Consider the following 17018-nt stretch of genomic DNA (forward strand, 5'->3'; position numbering starts at 1 on the left):
CATCCTACAACTCTTGATACCTCTGTTCTAGTCCCTCGTGTCTTCAGTTTCTGCAGGCAGTGAGAAGCTGTAGCACAGCCCATGCTATCCATGTCACTTCTCTGGCCTTCTGCCAGATCTGCTTCTGCAAGAGCAGTCAAGTGGCTGTTCACTTGGCTCCTGGTCTTTCTTTCCATTTTGTCCAGCAGTAGCATGCAGCCTTTCTTTCTTGCCTCTCTCCTGATTCGGATATTAAGCTGTGCAAATACAGAGCTAAATCCAAGCAGTGTTCTATTTGTGAAGCAGCTTTTACAGGCTCTTTGGAGAACTAATTATGCCCTTCCTGTTCTCAGTCAGTTGACAGTTGCACTGAATTGGGTAGCCATATTGGGTGGTGGTGTCTCCACATTCACTCAAGAAACCATGACTTCAGCACAGAACAGCCCAATCTGGAGACTCAGAGCAGAACAAAAAGGAAAAGAAAAGGTATAATAATAAAAACTAAAAGATATTTTTCTTCTGACTCTGATACCTTATCCCCTACTGAGGAAAGGGAGATCTTGGGTTCAGATTCTAAGCAGGACATTTAAAAGATACAATAAAATATTTTTTTCTCCCCTGAGATCATAGAATCCTACGGTTAGAAGAGACTGCAAAGGTCATCTAGTCTAACCCCTCTGTTTGAAACCACGTGCATCCACAGTGTAGATCCAACCTGAGCAGGCACTAGAGGACAAGCCCAAAGGCAGATGCCTACCTTGTAAATCCTTGCTTGAGACAGAAATCTTACTGCACGCATCCTTCGTGGATGTAATTGGAGAGGAATGGGAAACCCTGATAAGAGTAAATGCATAAGCAGGTATGTAGTTAGACATTACAAGTTGCAAGAGCCAAAAAATGCCATTATAGGTACGCCAAAGGTGGTGCAGTGGTATTGCTAGCAAAAGATAGGGTAATCCCATTTGAAAGGGATTCTTTCCCAAAGATCCAACTGATAGAAATGTGGAAGCCACTGTCAGAATGGTCTTCTCAACTTCGTTGTCCATTCATAGAGCATCTACATGATTTGCAAAAGCCAGTGTCCTGGCTTGATGACCTTAAAGCCATGAAGGACAGAGACTATCCTGATTTTCTGTCTACGCTTAAGAAAATTTCCCTAGCAACAGCTTTTAGAGGCAGATGCCACAATGCATGCAATGAGATTTTTAGCCAGAGCCATGGATCCAACTCATCAGCCAGATGCAACATCTGGCTTTGCTCCAGGAAGGTTGATGTTTGCTCCAAACAAATTCTGTGATCATTTAAATTCACAAGCTTTCTACTCTTTGGGTAAAAAACAGACAAAATAGTGGCAGAAAGCACTGAAACAATCTTACCCGTTCCCTCCCAACTCAGTACTCTGAGAAGGGACTACAAACCCAGTAACAGACAAAAATGCTCCTTCCATCTACCTCACAAATGTACCAGAAGAAAGAGAGCAGGTATACTGGGGAAAACCCAGGAACTGAGGATCAAGAGAAAAATCCAGAGTGGATCCATCATCTCTAAGGGCAGGTCTTCACTACCCACCAGATCAGCGGGTAGGGATCGATTTATTGGGGATTGCTCCCCGTTGACTCCAGAACTCCAGCTCACAAGAGGCAGAAGTGGAGTCGATGAGGAAGCAGCAGCAGTCAACTCGCTGCCGTCTTCACAGCCAGGTAAGTCGATCTAAGATATGCCCCCTCACCCCCCCACTCCATCCCAGTGTAGACCAGGGTTAAGATCCCACTATGACAAATGATCATGCCTCCTCCCAGGCCTGAATCTAGGAGGCAGGATTTCCCACTTCTCAGGTCAAGTCTACCCTAGCAGTGCAGCATTGTAGAGCACTCTCCCATCAGCATAATTACTCCACCTTCACAAGAGGCAGAAGATATGTCAGCAGGAGAGCGTCTCCTGCCAGCATAGTGCTAGTGTGGACAGCACTTGGGTCGCTTTGACTTGTATCACTCGGATGTCTTTTTCACACCTCTGAGCAACGTAAGTTAGATTGACTTAAGTGGCAGTGTAGACCTGCCCTTTTAAGAAGAATGGTCTCAGTCAAGCACAGACAGGTGGTTGAGAGAGGTAGTGAGTTGTAAATACTCCTTTGAACGCAGGGCCCTGCCCTATTTCTCTTTCATCCAATCCCCCTTCTTGAGTGACCCCATCCAATGTGAGTTGTGTTAAAACAAAATCTCACATTGTTCTCATAACACAAAAACTAGGGGTCACCAAATTAGATTAATAGACAGCAGGTTTAAAACAAAAGGAAATTTTTTTTCACACAACGCACAAGCAACCTGTGGAACTCCTTGCCAGAGGACGTTGTGAAGGCCAAGACTATAATAGTTTTCAAAAAGAACTAGATTAGCCAGGATAGGCAGGCATGGTGTCCCTAGATTCTGTTAGAAGCTGGGAATGGGTGAAGGGATGGGTCAGTTCATGATACCTCCTCTGTTCATTCCCTCTGGGGCACCTGGCATTGGCCACTGTTGGAAGACAGGCTACTGGGCTAGGTGGACCTTTGGTCTGACCCAGTATGGCTGTTCTTATGTTCCTATCTCCTGAACATAGGAGCAATAAAAAGGATTGCCTCAGAAGAAAGATTCTTAGGACTATGCTTCATTTTCTTCATTGTCCAGAAGCATATGGGGGGTGAGGGGTATCAGAGCCATCCTGGATCTCAAATGGCTCAACAACTAGATGAAGAAAATGGGATGGAGAGACTAGCATACCTGTCCCAAGGGGACGTCCTCATTTCTGTGGACTTAGCACAGGGGTCAGCAATCTTTCAGAAGTGGTGTGCCGAGTCTTCATTTATTCACTCTAATTTAAGGTTTTGCATGCCAGTAATACATTTTAACATTTTTAGAAGGTCTCTTTCTATAAGTCTATAATATATAACTAAACTATTGTTATATGTAAAGTAAATAAGGTTTTTCAAATGTTTAAGAAACTTCATTTAAAATTAAATTAAAATGGAGAGCTCCCTGGATCAGTGGCCAGGACCCAGGCAGTGTCAGTGCCACTGAAAATCAGCTCACGTGCCACCTTTGCATATGGCACAGATTTGCGTATGGCACAGTCTGCTACCAATACCAAATGCTCCTATTTTGCGTTTTCTTCCTGCAGGGTCTTTGCCAAGTTAGGCACGGTCAGGTTTCAGGGCAGTTACTTGTATCTCTTCCTAGATGACATCTTGATCAGAGCTCCAACCGACAGTGCCACAATCCAGATGCTAGATCTGCTTCAAGCACATGGATTTGTGATAAATACCAGGAATTGCTGCTTGACTCAATCCTCAAAAATAGCTCACATGGAAGTGGAAATGGACACTTCTGTGGTAAAGGTGTACCCATCACTGGTCGATTCCACAAGATCCATAACCTGATATCCATGTTGGTAAAGTGTGCAAGGCTGACATAGCTCATTGTCTGCAGCTACTTGGCCTCTTGGTTTTGTGTTCAGGAATCACCTCATGAACAAGTTCCCATATCAGGTGCATTTAGGCCTTTCTTCTCAAAGCACGGAACTGGTCACTGTAATGCATGGCAGTGGTTCCAAACTAGGTGCTGATCTCTCTGTAGTGGTGGACAATCACACAGCACATCTGCAAAGGTCTTCCTATAGGCCTTTCAGACCAGGAGGTACAATCAGTGCCAGCCTGGGGCACAGGCACTGTGCAAGGTGCCTGGAACCCCAGGGAAAGGTCCCATAGCAGCATCCTGTTGGAGCTCAGAGCTGTCAGACTAGCCCTACAGAGGTTCCAGAACTACCTAAAGGGTGAATGTGTTCTGGTCCAATCCAACAGCAGGATCACTGTGGTGTATATCAACAACCAAAGGGAGAACAGGGAGTGTAACTCTGCCTGCACAAGTGATGGAGATAATGGAATGGGAAGAGAGGACCCTCCCTTCCATAAGAGTAATACAATTGAAAGGAGAGCTGAACCAAAAGGCAGACTTGCTCAGTCTGGTTCAGTCAACAACTCAGAATGATGTCTGAGTCAGAAGGTCTTCACTCTGATTTCATAGGAGTGCAGTCTTCCAGCAGCTGACCAGATTGCCGATCAAAGAACTTCACCTTGGAAGCAGACCTCAAATCCCTGGGAAGGGATGCTCTTCACACAGATGGTCACAAGACCTGCCCTTTCCACTTCTGGGGAAGGTGATCCAGAGGATAAAGTGAGAAGAAACAAAGGTGATGGTGCAAGTTCTGAACTGACATTGGAACTATCATTTCAGCTGCCCTTGAGACCAGATATCTTTTACCCAAGCCCATTCTTCCATCCAGACCCACACTGGCTACAACCAATAGCCTGGCTATTGAAAGGGAAAGGTTAGCTCAGACTATCTTCCAAAGTGATTAGAACTTTACTCTCCTGCAGGCGAGCTTCAACACACAGCCTACTTCTCCATTTGGGCTAGGTTTAGCTTTTGGTGTTGAGAACACACACAATCCCATGGATCCTTTTATCCCAGTTATCCTGGATTTTCTTCAGGAAGCCATAGACAAGAGATTTTAGTCCAGCTTCATAGCATGTCAGGTGTCATCTGGAAATAGCGTCCTATTTACGAGACCTCTGGTTCCTTGACAGAGAACCCTCAGGTATCCGGATTTCTTAGAGCAGTCAGGCTGGCTAAACCTGTGATTAGACCAAACTTTCCTAGTGTGACCTACCACTGGATTAAAAACCCTAACAACCTATCCTTTTGAGCCACTGACACATCTCCAGTCTACCTTTCCTACAAAACCCATTTTTGTGGTCACCATCATGTCTGCTACATGAGTCTCTGAACTGGCAGCTTTATCTATGCAGGAATCCCACTGTGTATTCCATGACTAGGTGATACTAAAAATCCCAGAATAGATCTTGCCTATGGTGAATTAATTTTTCCATGCCTCACAGGAGATTGTCCTCCCTTCATTCTGTTCAAAGCCACAGCCCCAATAGAAAAGCTGTAGCACATTTTAGATGTTTGAAGAGCACTGAAGAGTTATGTCAAGGACACCAAATCAACTAAATGACCAGGCTCCTTGTTTGTTTCCTTTCATCTGAAGTGCCAAGGGCTCAGGGTATCCAAGCTCCAACTAGCTAGATGGATCAAGCTATACATTGTTGAGGCATATAAAGCACCAGGTGCTTCTCTGCTAGATGGCATCAAGACACACGCCACAAAATCTATGATGACCTTGTGGGCAGAAAGAGCTTGTGGTTCCACCAGAGGTCTGTGGGTCAGTAACATGGTGATCGGTTAACACCTTTATTCACTCACTCACTCACTCATGCCCGTCACCCCAATTGGGGTATGGGCCGCCAACCACAGATCTCCAGAGTCCTCTATCCTGGGCCATTCGCTCTAGCTGGTTCCAGGTATAGCCTATTTTTTTGCTATCAGCCTGAAGGTCGTGTCGCTAGGTGTTTCTTGGACGGCCTCTTTTCCGCTTGCCTTGGGGGTTCCACCGCAGTGCCTGTCTGGTGATGTTAGTTGGCTGCTTACGTAGTGTATGTCCTATCCAACCCCACCTTCTCCTTCTGATTTCTTCCTCTGCTGGGAGTTGACAGGAGGACAGGAGTTGACACCTCTCCAAGAGGTGGATGTTACTGATGGTATCTGGCCAGCGGATCTGGAGAATCCTTCTGAGGCAGCTATTAATGAAGGTCTGGATCTTCCTGATGGTTGTTTTGGTTGTCCTCCAGGTTTCAGCTCCATACAGTAGGACTGATTTCACATTGGAGTTGAACAGTTGAATTTTTATTGCCAAAGACAGCTCTCTGGAGCTCCAGATGTTCTTGAGCTGTAAGAAGGCTGTTCTTGCCTTACCAATCCTTACTTTGATGTCTGCGTCTGTGCCACCCTGCTGGTCGATGATGCTACCTAGGTAGGTGAAGGACTGCACTTCTTCCAGGGGGCTTCCATTCAGTGTGACTGAGTCATTGCTGATGGAGTTAATCCTAAGGATCTTGGTCTTGTCCTTGTGAATGTTGAGGCCAACCTGTGATGACGTGGCTGCTACTACGTTGGTCTTCTCTTGCATCTGCTGTTTACTGTGCAAAAGGAATGCAAGGTCGTCAGCAAAGTCCAGGTCATCAAGCTGGGTCCACACTATAAAATGATCTTTCTGTCCTTTGCAGATACCTCCTTTGGCAGAAGGTGCTGCAGGCAGTGATCTAGTAATAGCACTGCCATTTGGGGCAATTAACTCTAGGGGCTTGTGACACAGAGGCCTATTGGTGCCAATTGGCAAAAGGCTCACTGTTCTTTACAAGCAGCTCCTTTCTCAGACTTGACAAACTCAGTGCACCCATTACACCACTTTCATGGTATTTATCCATGTAGGATAGCATGTAAGGTCTGCTGAAAGCTTGTAACTTACTGATACCCATAATCATTGTGAGATGTGTGTATGGGCAATATTTAAGGAGTAATGTAACTATTTTGAAAATTATGACTGCATGGTGTTGGAGTACAAGTGAGTCACCAAGGAGTCATGTGTCTTGGTGATGGTCCATTCAAGCAGGAGGGGATTATATAATGTATTGTTTAATTGCCTGCTATTGCAACAACACAGAAAAGTCAACGGAAAAACATCAAAGATATACTATACCCATAGGAACCACTTGGAAGTGAAGAGGAACAGTATGATAGTGAGGGGATTGCCCTGTATGTGAGTAAAGACAGAAGGCTGAGTCAGTATATCATTGGGTGGAAAAAGACACCTGGGAGCCATTTGCTGATTAGGCACCTTGAGACAATGAGGTGCTTCATGAAAGACTGCCCTGGCTCCTTGGGGCCAGCAAAGGCTGTAATGAACTGTGGGATGAGAATCTGTTTGAATCTCTATTCTTAAAATACATTTCTTTTTGTTTTACTGTGATTGAACTCAGGTGTTGTGTCTGATGCAGGACTGATGGTCTAAGGTAAAACTGGCTAACTGGTGTGAATTGTTCCTTTGAAAATGGAGGATCTGGGACTTCTGTGGGTGTCCAGTGAACAGGGATTGTACACACCAGGGGGGCACTTTGCAGGGTCAATGGCTGCAGGACAATGGCAACAAGGTGACTCAGTTTTGGGTGCTCCGAGAAACATCACAGGGCTCTTCCCTATCTCATTCTGTTTTTCTTATCCATCCCTACTTCTGTTCAGTTCTTGCTGCTTCCCATAACTATCATAATAGTGGGAGATGCGGAGCTTGCAGAATGGTAAATTTCTTACCAGACAATTTCCTTCCTGCTAGCAGTATCTTCCGTAATTCTACCCTCTCTGGATGGCTTAATAGCCAAGAACAGTATTTAATTTGGTAGTTACACTTGTAGGCTATAGCCTACTGTAAATAATTTATTAGCTGGCATTGAAGTTATTGTTACTAATCACATTGTATGAGTTTTTACACAGTTTTGGAATGAATCACGTGGCAGCAGGCCACAGAAGAGGGGCGTGGCTAGCATTGGCCGTGCTATAGGCTTGAAGTGCCTCCGGAACCCGGAGATAGGGAAATAGCCAATACGTGTCAGAATTATGAGAGATGTTGCTAGCAGAAAGGAAATTATCGGGTAAGAAATCTTGCTGTCGAGATCATCACAGTGGCCCCTTCTAGCCTTATAATCTATAAATCTGTTTATAGGCCCCACCCTTTAAGTAATGCAACTCTGACCACAAGCCCAGACCCATTTTATGCCAGGGACTTTGGTTGATGAGCTCCATGCGTACAGAAACCCAATGAGGTTACATGGTGCCCAACTGCCTTGGTTTCTTCCACGTTCAGCTGTCTGCAATAGCACGGACAGCAAAATTCTTACCTAATTTTTGTCCATACCCTTGGTGCTAGGTTTTGGTTTTGCAGTTCTTAGCCTAACTGTTAGTGGGTTTTCAAATTTTTGTTTTTTCAGTATCTTTCTGTCATTTAAGCCTTGCAGCCTGTTGTAGCCTTTTCCAGGCTTGATTATGGCTGAGCTTGAAGAATTCATGAGGGAAGAGTGTTACTGAGTTCTTGCCTGGCCTGCACTGTCCTGTCGTCTTCAGTCTGTGAAGATAGAAAAGACTTTGTCCTCAGGAGCTGATACTTTTGATGTTTAGGGCACTGACAAGTAAGAGCTGATAAACTGTAGGATTCTAAGTTAGCCCTGGTAACTGTCCATACTATGTTAAAGCCCTTAGACATGGAAAATTACATGGCACTTACAAGCCCTAGGATATCAAGAAGTTAATCGCCTGTGGTCCATAAGCATGGTTTTGAGGTATGAAGACAAGAAAAGGTATCCTAATTTAGATACGACAGAACAAGAAGCACTGTTCCAGAACATGACGAGCTACTATGAAAACAACTACTGTTACCACTAGAAAAAGAAATAAATGTTCCACAATAGTGTGTTCTGCAGTGCAGTCTGCTCCCTCTAGCCTTTACCTTCCTCAGTCTTTCCCCGCTGCTCTAATATCTGGTACAATTTTCCCTTTGTCCTTGTAGGACTGATGGGCTGCTAGAATTTTTCCTTCCGAAAAGCACTCTTGCTGAGTGAACACGATCCTTCATGACACCTTGAGCTGCACATTCTAAGCCAAGTTGCAGATGACTACTACTTGTAAGCTTTGAGCCCCAATACAAGCTAAAAGAGCTACCTGGTCAGTTACATTGGCAACCGTACAATGGTCTGAGTCTCCAGATCTTTAGCATGTTGCAATCATTAGGCAGCCAATACAAAGGAGAGGATCATATTTTCCCTGTACTATTAAAATAATTATTTGTACAATCAGACCACTGTATGACATATGCATCCATATCTCTGTGGCCAGGGCCCAAATCTATGATAAAGGCACAAACGGGGAAGACAAATTGCTGAAGCAGCAGCTTTTGCATTTGATTTCTGTTGATCTTTCATCTTCAAACTCTAGTCCTCCTTCTCACTCCCCTGTGGAGCATCCTGTTACCCTTTTCCAAATCTTCCTTGTAAAGATAATCTATGCTTTTGAGTGTTATGTTCTATATGTCCTATACATCCCCACTACTGTCACTTTTAGATCCTTCATATGTTCCCATCACCACCTGCAGACTACCTAAACAGCGTGCGTCTTCCTTCCACTGCAAGTTAAGATTTTTATAATCAGTAACCCTGAGACTTGTTTTTGATGCTGCACTGGACCAAAAATGTTTTGTTTTAATCAAGTAGTAAATTTGTGTTGTGTTTTTGTTCTAATATTAGAGGGTTGAATGTTAGAAAGTGTGGGTATCCTCTTTTGATTGACTTTTCTTTTTAAATTCTACTGGCAACATAACAGAAAACAAAATAATGTATATGAAAGATGCTATATGCTTTATTATTCATTGCCCTGTCTGTTAGCATGATCTGTGTACCAAGACAATAACTGGCTAATGTATAGAAGACAATAGAATACTCCCAATTGGATTTGTGGGATCCAGCAAATTAAAGGACCCATGGAGAAAGATTAGGGTGTTAGTGTCCTTCATTCCAATTCAGTTACTGCTGGGATGGAAGGCAGGTTAAAGAGCTGGCTGAATAGTCTGAAAATATATACAAATTTTGTGAAGTTTTTGAAATAAAATACTTTGCCAAGTGAGTGAATGGGGTAGAGGAGAAAGTGAATCTAATCCAATGGAGCTGGTTGCAATTAAATTCCTTTCCTTCCTACTGCTCATCAGAGAGTAGGCAAAACATGCTTTGTGATGCCCCATTAGTGTGGAAAAAGGAGGGAATGAGAAGGTTCCATGGCAGTTAAGAGTGGCAGTTGGAAGTAGGAGGGGTCTGAAGGATGTATAATTGACTAAGGAAAGATCCTGTGAGGCAGGGAGAAAACAATGTGAAGTAGCATAGATTGTGTAAATGTGGAAAATTGAGGAAAGGATGGACTTGTGTTTAAGGCACAGGAGTGGATGGCAGGAGTTTGGGTTCCATTCCCAGTTTATACAGTCTTCCTGTCTTGGCAAGTCATTCAGCACCCTCCGTACCTCACTCTCCCTATCTATAACACTTAGCATATAGAGAGTGTATGTTGTAAAGTATCTTGAAGTGCTCCTCATGTAATAATTATTGAAGTTGTGAGGTGAGGAAAGGAAGAGGCTTGGGGAAAGAGAGCACAGAGAGAAACTCAGAAATCCCCCTGAATAGATAAGTGAGGTCCTGCTTCTCTCTGAACAGACATGCATGTGAGCATGTCAACCTAGTACCTGCAGTATACTCTTAGCCAGAAGTTCAGTAGTGGGACCTGTTTGCAAGGTTCTTTTAAACTGCAAAGCAGAACTATGTTAAAGACTTTGCCTGCGGAGTTCCCCATATGTTCCTTCTGTCAGAAATGATTTAACATTTCAGGAAGGTGACCTTCCATAGTAATCACCTCATAAATACTGAGATTAACACTGTACTTACATTTTTAAATACAGTTAGCACTTTCCACAGCACTCCCTCGAAGCAATGCTTGAAGTGGGCCGTACTATCCTTACTCCCCTTCAGTACCTTACTCCAGAATCTGACCTGGAACAGTTAGAATGCTTAGCCGAACAAAATCAACATAGCTTTTTTTTTTTTTTTTTTTATACAGGTCGTTAATAAAAAGCCATACATGCCATCTTAAAATACAAATCTTCCAAGCTATAACTAAATCCACAAAGAGAACAAAACTATGGCAATGAGCTACACTGGTGGACTGTGCATTGTGTGAAGAAGTACTTCCTTAAATTTGTTGTAAACCTGCTGCCTATTAATTACATTGGAAGACTCCCTAGTTTTTGTGTTATGTGAAGAGGTAAATAACATTTCCCTATTCACTTTCTCCATACCATCCATGGCTTTATAGATATGTCATGTCCTCTGTTAGTTGTCTCTTTTCTAAGCAGAACATTTCCTGTCTTTAATCTTTCCTCATATGGAAGCTGTTCTATGCCCCTAATCAGTTTTGTTGCCTTTCTCTACACGTTTTTCCAATTCTAATATATCTCTTTTGAGATGGGGTGACGAGAACTGCACACGATATTCAAGGTGTGGGCATACCATGGATTTCTATAGTGGCATGATATTTTCTGTTTTTTTATTTATCCCTTTTCTAATGGTTCCTAACATTCTTTTAGGGGGTGTTTTTTTTTTTTTACTGCTGCTACATGTTGAGTAGATGTTTTCAGAGAACTATCTGTGATGGCCCCAAGATCTTTTTCTTGCATGGTAACAGCTAATTTAGACCTCATCATATTGTATGTATAGTGGGGATTATTTTTTCCATTGTTCATTACTTTGCATTTATCAACATTGAATTTCATCTGCCGTTTTGTTCCCCAGTAAGTCAGTTTAATTAGAACCCTTAGTAAATCAACTTCGGACTTAACTGTCTTAAGTAATTTTGTATCATCTGCAAATATTGCCACTTCACTGTTCACCCCTTTTTCCAGATCATTAATGATTATGTTGAACAGCACAGGTCCCAGTAAAGATCTTTCAGGGACCCTGCTATTTAGCTCTTTCCTTTGTGAAAACTGACCATTTATTCCTGCTTTTTGTGTCCCGTCTTGTCACCAGTTATTGATCCATGAGAGGACCTTCCCTCTTATCCCATGACAGCTTAGTTTGCTTAAGAGCCTTTGGTGATGGACCTTGTCAAAAGCTTTCTGAAAATCTAAGTGCACTGTATCAGCTGGATCACCCTTGTCGACATGCTTGTTGACCCCCTCAGATAATTCAAATAGATCAGTGAGGCATGGTTTCTCTTTACAAAATCTGTGTTGAACCTTCTCTAACTTATTGTGTTTATCTAAGTGTCTGATAACTTTGTTCTTTACTATAATCTCAACCAACTTGGGTAGTACTGAAGTCAGGTTTACCAGCCTGTAGTTGCCAGGATCGCCTCTGGAGCCTTTAAAAAAAAATCAGTCTTGTATTAGCTACCCTCCAGTCATCTGGAACAGAGGCTGATTTAAGCTATAGGCTACATACTACAGATAGTAGTTCTGCAATTTCATGTCTGAGTTCCTTCAGAACTCTTGGGTGAATGCCATCTGGTCCTGATGACTTATTACTGTTGAATTTATCTAGCTTCTTCATTTTTGTATCGGTCCCATTTTAGAAATTAAATGATACTTTGGTGTATTTCTTTTATATTCTCCCCCCCCACACCCCGATGTTAAATTTAATTACATTGTGGTCACTATAACCAAGCATTTCAGCTATATTCAGCTCTTGGACCAGTTCCTGTGTTTTACTTAAGAGTAAATCAAGAATTGCCTCTCCCCTTGTGAATTCCAGGACTAGCTGATCCAAGAATCAGTGATTTATAATGTCTAAAAACTATCTCTGCGTTTGATCCTGAGGTGATTTGTACCCTATCAATATGAGAGTAGGTGAAATTTCCCATTATTACTGAGTTTTTCTAATTTTTTTTCCAAAGCCTTCTGCATTCTACAAATACAATCACAATTTTGTAACCAGGTCATGATACACTCATTTGACCTAGTTACAACAAAATTGTGTCCACACAGCAGCTTTTATCATAATATAACCAAGTGTCAACTGGACTGAGTTTTCCACATCTCCCATGCTACTGAGCACTATTTGTTTTAGTGCACTGGGGACAGGGCCGGCTCCAGGCACCAGCACAGCAAGCAGGTGCTTGGGGCGGCCAACGGAAAGGGGCGGCACGTCCGGCTCTTTGGCGACAATTTGTCGGTGGGTCCCTCAGCAGCGGTGGTAGAAGTGCCAATCTCCACCTTTTTTTTTTCTTTTTCTTTTTTTTTTCCCCACTGCTTGGGGCAGCAAAGCCCTGACTGGGGAAAACTTGGACAACTATCCCATTGTGCCTCAGCTGCTGCTGCCATCAGAGAAGATTATAAGTGTTCATTCCATGATGTTTTCTCTCGCCCCCACTTCCCCTATTCAGATTCTGGGACTGATTATATAATCCCCATAATCCTCCCTTCTCACGGATACTGGGTTTACACTTCAGGTTGCTGAGTCTTTCCACTTCGGGAGTTTCCTACTTAAAAGCAAAGCAGGTCAGAAATGCTTATAGAAGACAGAGAAATCAGTGACAGGGGAGCTGCACTTCAAGAGGTTTTTGTCCAATTATACTACAGAAGCAAACCACAGAAAAGTCAGTTTCTGGGCTGAACAGACCCAGCTTTACCCAGTAGTAGCCAAGAAACCTGAGAATGACAAAGTTCACTGTTAACTCTGGCAACATTTAGAGCATCAAACCACTCCTGTTAAATACTATCCCTGCTACTATGAGTTGCATTAGTAGCTGAGAAGCTGCACAGCAGCACTGACTAGGGCTTTCTGGCGGAGCTGTTATGTGTGAGGAATGTGATGCTCTCTTCATAGAATCCAGAACTGTATGCCAATGTGTTAGCCCTCTGCTTCAGCAAGAGTGTAGTCTGCTCAGTTCGCCAGCAAACTCAAGACTCTACCATGTAAAGTCTTTTCTTTGTCTTGCAAGTAACAATACATGAACCCCAGTTCCTGAGTTCCCCCGGGTATGTGTACACTACGGAATTATTCCGATTTTACAGAAACCGGTTTTTTAAAACAGATTGTATAAAGTCAAAGTGCGCGGCCACATTAAGCACATTAATTCGGCAGTGTGTGTACATGTACCTAGGCTAGCATCAATTTCCGGAGCATTGCACTGTGGGTAGCTATCCCACAGTTCCCTCAGTCTCCCCCGCCCATTGGAATTCTGGGTTGAGATTCAAATGCATGATGGGGCCATAACAGTGTCGCGGGTGATTCTGGGTAAATGTCGTCACTCAATCCTTCCTCCGTGAAAGCAATGGCAGACAGTCATTTTGCACCCTTTTTCCCTGGATTGCCCTGGCAGACGCCATAGCACGGCAACCATGGAGCCTGTTTAACCATTTGTCACTGTCACCGTATGTGTACTGGATGCTGTTGACAGAGGCGGTACTGCAGTGCTACACAGCAGCATTCATTTGCCTTTGCAAGGTAGCAGAGACGGTTACCAGCCCTATATCACCGTCTGTAATTCGAAATTGGCGATGACGGTTATCAATCCTTTTGTACCGTCTGCTGCTGTCATGGGTGCTCCTGGCTGGCCTCACTGAGGTTGGCCGGGGGCACATGGACAAAAATGGGAATGACTCCCCCGGTCATTCCCTTCTTTATGTTTTGTCTAAAAATAGTCAGTCCTGCCTAGAATATGGGGCAAGTGTACTGGAGAACCAGAGAGCACAGCCGCTCCGGGTCAGAGCCCCAGATATCCCACAGAAATGATAAGCTGCATGCCATTCTAGGGAGTGCCCCTGCAACAACCCCACCCGTTGCTTCCTACCTCCTACACCCCTCCTGGGCTACCGTGGCAGTGTCCCCCCATTTGTGTGATGAAGTAATAAAGAATGCAGGAATAAGACTCACTAACTTTTTAGTGAGATAAAATGAGGGGAAGGCAGCCTCCCACTGTTGTTATAGTCCAGGTAGTACAGAATCTTCATTAGACATGAAAGCAGGGGTGGTGAGGAGCTCAGCCCCCAGTTGCTATGATGAGGACGGTTTTCAATCCTTTTCCACCGTCTGCCGGGAATGACCAGGAGTCATTCCCATTTTTGCCCAGGCGCCCTGGCTGACCTCACCGAGGCCAACCAGGAGCACTCACCGGATGATGAGGACGGTTTTCAAGCCTTTTGTACCGTCTGCCATCAGGAAAGGAAGGGGAGGTGATGCTGCTGTTCAGCGCCGCGGCACCACGTCTACCAGCAGCATACAGTAGACATATGGTGACACTAAAAAAAGGCAAGAAACGATTTGTTTCCCTTTTCTTTCACGGGGGGGGGAAGGGGAGTAAATTGACGACATATACCCTGAACCACCCGGGACAATGCTTTTTGACCCTTCAGATATTGGGAGCTCAGCCAAGAATGCAAATGCTTTTTGAAGACTGTGGGATAGCTGGAGTCCTCAGTCCCCCCTCCCTCCCTCCGTGAGTGTCCATTCGATTCTTTGGCTTTCCGTTACACTTGTCACGCAGCACTGTGTTGAGTCCGTGCTGTGGCCTCTGGAGATTTTTTCAAATGCTTTTCGACTTCTTGAATGGAGCTCTGATAGAACAGATTTGTCTCCCCGTAAAGCGATCAGATCCAGTATCTCCCATACAGTCCATGCTTATCAGCGCTCTATGCTGGGCAAACAGGAAATGAAATTCAAAAGTTCGCGGGGCTTTTCCTATCTACCTGGCCAGTGCATCTGACTCCAGATTGCTGTCCAGAGCGGTCACAATGGTGCACTGTGGGATAACTCCTGGAGGCCAATATCGTCGAATTGCGGTCACAGTAACCCTAATCCGAAATGGCAATACCGATTTGAGCGCTACTCCCCTCATCGGGGAGGAGTAGAGAGATCGATATTGAGAGCCCTTTATTTCAAAATAAAGGGCTTTGCTGTGTGGACAGGTGCAGGGTTAATTCGGTTTAACGCTGCTAAATTTGGTATAAACGCGTAGTGTAGACCAGGCCCCAGAGATGTCGGTCTCTAGTGTCCAGTCCCTCTCACTGGCCACTCAGAGAATTTGTTAAGTTTGCAGCCTCTAAAGACACAGAGCATACATACATCCTATTAGTTTAGCGATGGATTCAAACTTATTTATATATAACAGTACTGAGATGGTTTACAGTAAAAACTAATCACAAATTTATTAATAAAAAAGATTTAAGTGATACTAAGCAAGAGAAAAACGGACAGGTATGATTACAAACAAAACGAGATGCACTTTCTAGTGACTAAAACTTAATTTTAGCATGTTAAAATCTTTATTTAAGCAGATTTCAGAGTAGCAGCCATGTTAGTCTGTATCTGCAGAAAGAACAGGAGTACTTGTGGCACCTTAGGGACTAACGCATTTATTTCAGCGTAAAAATATGGAATGCTTCATGCAAATTTGTGAAGCATTCCATATTTTTATGCTGAAATAAATTTAATCTCTAAGGTGCCACAAGTACTCCTGTTCTTTTATTTAAGCAGTTTTCTTGCATCAAATCGCCAGCAGCTCTAGCCCTTCAAAATCCAACTTTCACAGTTCCCGTTCACTAAGTGATGGACAATTAGAATGCCTTTTGGTTCCCCTTATGTTTCCCAAGTCCATTGTCTCTGCCTCAAAGGCCAGGAAGACTTTCTGGGGGTGCAGACTCTGTCCCCCAGTGTTTTCACTAAACTGTCCTCCATCGCTTGTTTGTTTGATTGCTTTGTTTATGTTATGTTATGTATATAATTGTACTTTCATTGTCATCTGCCTGCAATCAAGCTGGCCAGACAGGTAAATTCACATTCCTTTGTCTAGGGCAGAGTTAATTTATGCACTACTTCCAAAACACATTCTATAAATATATTTCCAGCATACATACAGAATTATTTACAAATAATCCATACATACATCACTCAAAGATATTCCTGACCAGCATGTCACCAGATGCATATGATACCTTAAAAGATATGTTTTGGATACATATTGTGACAACAGTGTGTTGCAGATAGTGGTTGTGTTAGGCCTGATATAAGTTCCAGTATAATGGGCCCTCTGCCAGTGGGCATTGAGGGGCTCTTAGGGTCTTATGGAAGCTCATAGTGAGTGCAATAGAGTTAAATGAAAAAAGCCATTTTTGATTCGCATGAGTTCATCATGAACTCAGGATGAAATTGGAGGGATACCTGCTGAAACCTACCCATTCCAAACAGTAGTACCCAGCACCTTCCTTTACCTGAGAGGGTGGGGTCCTGGACTGTAATCCAGTCTGATTTATATAGGACTTGGCAAAATGACCCTACCCCTCCTCCTAGATCTTTTACCATCTTGCATTGGTTAGGCAAGTAGTGAGTGCAGACTTCTGCTTTTATGCTAAACTCTGTTTTTATTGTTACCCCTTCCTTTTAATCTGTTCCATCCACCTATTGTGCCCTCGTTACCTAGGCTGTAAAATCTCTGTGACATGGTCTGTTGCTTTCGTTACTTCTCTGTACAACACCTAGCAGAATGGGGCTCTGACCTTTATTGAAATTCCAAGTAATATAAATA

Source organism: Gopherus flavomarginatus, chromosome 14 (genome assembly GCF_025201925.1).
Source record: "Gopherus flavomarginatus isolate rGopFla2 chromosome 14, rGopFla2.mat.asm, whole genome shotgun sequence".
Lineage (NCBI taxonomy): Eukaryota > Metazoa > Chordata > Testudines > Testudinidae > Gopherus > Gopherus flavomarginatus.